Consider the following 5073-nt stretch of genomic DNA (forward strand, 5'->3'; position numbering starts at 1 on the left):
TGTGTTTTTAGAGGTTTTTGTTACAGGGCATGTGTGCTTGCCAGAGAGAAACAAAGAGACAGAAGGCGAGAAATCAACCCCCCCGCCCAGGGGGATGGCCACACCACAATTTCTTCTCCATTCTCCTCTTGGGATCTTGGGCATGCACACACATGTGCCCAGCGTGAGTTTAAGCCACCAGGTTCGGGACTCGAACTGCGGTCGACCACATGGGAGTCCAGTGACATAGCCATTATGCTAACTGCTGGTCCCACTACTCATATCATTTCATTCATCCTGTGATGCATTCATTCATTAAGCCTTTATTTCTTAAGCTTTGCACTCAGCACTATAGTAAATACCAAAAATTTCATAGAACTGATTTCTTGAAAATTGTATATGGCACAGATAAATGTTTTTCCTTTTTTAAAAAATAAAGTCTTGCTACAACATTCCAAGCTTCTCTTAGCTATACTAAGTCCTGGAGCACTGAGCTAGAATCAAAAGAAAAACGAAGCACTCTGTCCTCTTCACCGTCCTTCCTTTGGGCTAAAAGATGGTTGTTAGGGTCTTCAGCAATAATCTCCAGGGGAAATCAGTGTGTGCTTGTGTGCTTGAAGGTTTATGTGCTGCTCCCCACATTCCAGATGACAGCCTCTACTGAAGCTTCAGCTGCAAAAACATCGATGATGGCGGAGGAGGGGAGGAGGGTGAGACCAGCAGGTGGCGTGATGGTCAAGGCTCCAGACACTCCCATATGGCTGGCCATGGTTCAAATCCCCAGACCTGGTGGCTTGCTTTCCCACTTTCTCTCTCTCTGTCTCTCTCTGGTCACATTAAAATAAATGAATGAATAAATAAAATTAAATAATTCTTTAAAAAAAATCAATGACATAATTGCAAAAACATTGACTAGCTTGGCTATTATCCATTTCCAACCTCTTGAAATAATTTACTCTGTTGATGAGCCACCCCTTACTCTCAACTTTCTCTGGCTTCCACATCATTCTCTTGGTGTTATCCAACTTCTTCAACTCCTAATTCCACTTTTCTTTCATTGGTTCTTCCTCCTCAAGGACTTTTTATTTCTTCCTTCCTTTCTCTCTTTCTCTTTCTTTCCCTTCCTTCCTTCCTTCCTTCCTTCCTTCCTTCCTTCCTTCTTTCCTTCCTTCTTCCCTTCCCTTCCCTTCCCTTTCCTTCCCTTCCCTTCTTTCTCTCTCTCTCTCTTTCTTTCTTTCGATTTCCAGAAGACCTACATACTCAGCAGTCAGAGAGAGGGCGAAGCACCAGTGGGGTGTGGTTACACCACAGGCCCTTCTCTCTCTTTCTCTGTCCAGGCAGGGTTTGGAGTGTGCATGTATATGTGCCTGGCAGGATTTTCAGGTTGCCAGGGTCAGGATTCAAACTCAGTGGTCATGACACTTAAGTGTCTAGTTTATCTTTGACCAGATTTTCACACTCTCACACTCTCCCAGGGAACTTCTAATTGATGGCTTTCACCCTGAAGTTTCTATGCTTTTTTTTTTTTTTAAGAATTATTTGTATTTAACTTTATTTGTTATTATTATTATTTTTATTTTTAATGTGACAAGAGAGTGATACACAGAGAGAGGGGGGAAGTGGGAAAGAAAGCCGCCAGGTCCAGGACTTGAACTGCAGTTGACTCTGTGGGAGTCCAGAAACATAACTATTATGCCATCTGCTGGTTCCACATATCTAGGTTTCTTTTAAAGAATTATTTGATTTATTCATTCATTTATTTTTTAATTTGACCAGAGAAAGACAGACACTCAGAGAGAAGGAAAGTGAGAAAGCAGGCCAAGAGATCTTGGACTTAAACTGTGGTCGGCTATGTGGGAGTGTCCAGTGCCTTAACTACCATGCCACCTGCTGGACCCCATATCTAGTTCTTAAGAAAATCTTTGATTCTTCTACTTCCTTCACCTTCTAAATGCCAAGTGTTTGTAAGTATGCTTTCAAAAACTGTCTTGGGACGGCAGGTGGTGTGGACGCTGAGGTGGCTGGGTCCCCGATGGCTGACTGCGCAGTAATAACGAACGCTTCCCATTTTCTTCAGTTTCTCAGGCCACGCCCACTGTCGGCCACACACGTCCCCATCACTGCTGCTTGCCTTTCTAAAATACAGACGTGTTCTAAGCAAAATGTGTAACATAAACTATTAAGGATGAAGTCTATAAAAATGGCCATATGAAATGAAAATTTTCTATTAGGATAAAACAGCACCACATGTTTTTTCTTGTGGCCAGGTAAGCCAGCCACGCTCCTTTCCACCGGGGCCCAGTGCGTGCCGGCTGTGCAGAGCAGCTGCTCCGTGGTGCACACAGCCTGACGCTTGTGTGGGTGCTCTAAGGGCTTGGAGGCAGTCCTTTCCAGCGGACGTCCACATTTCTCACTTTGTCCTGACCCTAGTCCGGGCTCCCGACAGGCAGGCGATGTCTTTGGAAAGCCCCAGGAGAGTGGCCAGGGTTCACATCGGTCAGTCCTGTCCACCTGCACCCGGCTACAGAGAGAGGGCAAGAGCAGTCCTCTGCAGGGCCCAGTTCACGCTCCCTGGCCACCAGAAGATTCACGTCTTAAAGAAGTGGACATGGGTGAATGTGAAGATGGGGTGGCTGGACAAAGGCTCAGCCAGGTCTGGCCCCGTGGACAGGTGGTGGGCCCTGCAAACTTCTGAGGGCTGTCTGTGCTGCCCCTCTGCACTCGTGCCCATCAAAAATTTCTGCTTCCTGTCAAAAAAAGTTTAAAGAACAACTGGTGAGGGACAAGCTGTTAGCGTAATGGCTATGTCGCTGGACTCCCATGTAGTTGACTGTGGTTCAGGTCCTGGACCCGGTGGCTTAAACTCATGCTGGGCGCATGTGCATGCATGCCCAAGATCCCGAGAGGAGAATGGAGGAGGAGTGATGGCAGTTGGGCCATCCCCCCCCCCCAGGGGGTGATTTCTCACTTTCTGTCTCTCTGTCTCTCTGGAGAGCGCAAGTGCCCTATAGCAAAAACTTCTTAAAAGAAAGAAAAAGAAAGAAAGAAAGAACAACTGCAAAAAAGGTGTCAGTTGTTAAACCTAAGACAAAGGCTTAACTGTCATAATATACGGAGGACCTTAGAGCAATGAGAACAGCACAGAATAAGAGAAAAACAGAGGGCTGGCAGGTGGCATGATGGTTAGGGTGCTGGACTCCCACACGGCCGACTGTGATTCAAGTTCCAAACCTGTTGGCCTAAGACTCACACTGAGCATGTGTGCGTTCATGGCCAAAATCCTGAGAGGAGAATGGAGGCGAAGGGACTGTGGCGTGGCCATCCACTCTGGGGGGTGATTTCTCACTTTCCCTTTCTGTCTCTCTCCAGCAAGCACATGAGCCCTATGGCAAAACCTAAAAAATAAAAACAAAAAGAGAAAAATAGGCCAAGCCCAGAAGCAAGCAATTCACATAGATAGAATTCATAACGGCCAAAATGAAAAGATGTCCAAACTCACTAACCATGAGAGAAATTAAAATAAAAAGTTTAGCCTTTTGGCCGGAACTGTCATCTTCCAGTAATTCACCAAAATGACAAACACAAAGGGGGAGAGGAGAGGCACCCGATGTATGTTCTCTAGGCCTTTTAGAAAACATGGAGTGGTTCCTTTGGCAACAACTATGAGAATCTATGAGAAAGGTGATATTGTAGACATAGAGGGAATGGGCACTGTGCAAAAAGGAATGCCCCACACGTTACCATGGCCAATCTGGAAGAGCCTGCAGTGTTACCCAGCATGCTGTTGGCATCGTTGTGAATGAACAAGGTAAGGGCAATATTCCTGCCAAGAGAATCAATGTGCGTACTGAGCATATGAAGCATTCTAAGAGCAGAGAGAGCTTTCTAAAACGTGAGAGGGAAAATGACCAGAAAAAGAAGCCAAAGAGAAAGGGACCTGGGTTCAATAAAGCGCCAGCCTGCTCCACCCAGAGAAGCCACTGTGTGAGAACCAATGGAAAGGAGCCTGAGCTTCTGAAACCTATTCCCTCTGAATTCATGGCATGATAGGTGTTAAAAATAAACTAATCTGTGGTCTATAAAAAACAAACAAACAAAAACAAAAAAAGAACAAATTAAAATAAAAAGTTAATTTATTTATCTATTTATTTTGCCTGTGTAGATAGGCAAAAATAAGAAAGACTGATAATACCTGGATCTGGCTAAAGTTTTGCAAAATCAATACTTGGAATGAATATAAAAGTATAATCCTTTTCAGAAGGCTACTTGACAGGATCTGTTAAAACGTAAACATTCAGGGGCCGGCAGGTGGTGTAGCAGTTATGTCGCTGGACTCCTTCATGACCAACCAGGGTTCGAGTCCTAGACCTCACAGCTTGCTTTCTCACGTTCTCTTTCTCTCTCTCTGCTTCTCTTGGGCAAAATTTAAAATAATGAATAAATAAACTAAAATACATAATTATTTTAAAACCAAGGAGCTGCATCTGGTGAGGGTCTTGGGTCGGGGTGGGGTGGGGGGCCCAAGGTGGTGTAGAGTATCGTGTGGTGAGAGAGCAGGATCTGCTCTCATGTCCTTCCGTTCTGGTCTCATTCTCTGTTCTTATAATTTATCAGGAGTCAATAATGGGGCCCTCATCCGGACACCTTATTATTTCCCCAAAGTCCCACCTTTTGAAATCATAATCAGATTGTCTCCTCTTAATACTTTCATAGTACAATAAAATTGCAAATATGAATTTTAGGGGTGCGCATTTAAATGACAGCATGCCCTGACCCTTGTGAATATTTGAGGGCATTTTTATTATGCTTTCTTTTTACTATAGGGAGCATGTGTTTCCCAGAGACAGAGAGAGAGAGAGAGAGAGAGAGAGCACGCACGAGAGAGAAAGTAAGAAATCAACCCTTCTTGGGGATGGCCATGCCACAATTCTTTCTTCTCCATTCTCCTCTTGGGATTTTGGGCACAAATGCACACATGCCCTGTATGTTTCTCAAGCCACAGGGTCTAGGACTAGAACCATACAGGCAGTGATGTGGGACCTAGCACCTTCATCACCATGCCACCGGCTGGCCCTCCGCAACTTTGGTACGGAG

General features: G+C 44.9%; 1 non-coding gene across 1 annotated transcript; it reads left to right on the forward strand.

Annotated features, from left to right (window-relative positions):
* Positions 1 to 2236: 2236 nt before the first annotated feature.
* On the forward strand, positions 2237 to 2365 carry LOC114007490 (small nucleolar RNA SNORA70). Its single transcript, XR_003549112.1, has one exon. It is a non-coding gene; the product is annotated as a small nucleolar RNA SNORA70 (small nucleolar RNA).
* Positions 2366 to 5073: the final 2708 nt, after the last annotated feature.

Source organism: Tupaia chinensis, unplaced genomic scaffold (assembly GCF_000334495.1).
Source record: "Tupaia chinensis unplaced genomic scaffold, TupChi_1.0 Scaffold000183_1, whole genome shotgun sequence".
Taxonomy (NCBI): Eukaryota; Metazoa; Chordata; class Mammalia; order Scandentia; family Tupaiidae; genus Tupaia; species Tupaia belangeri.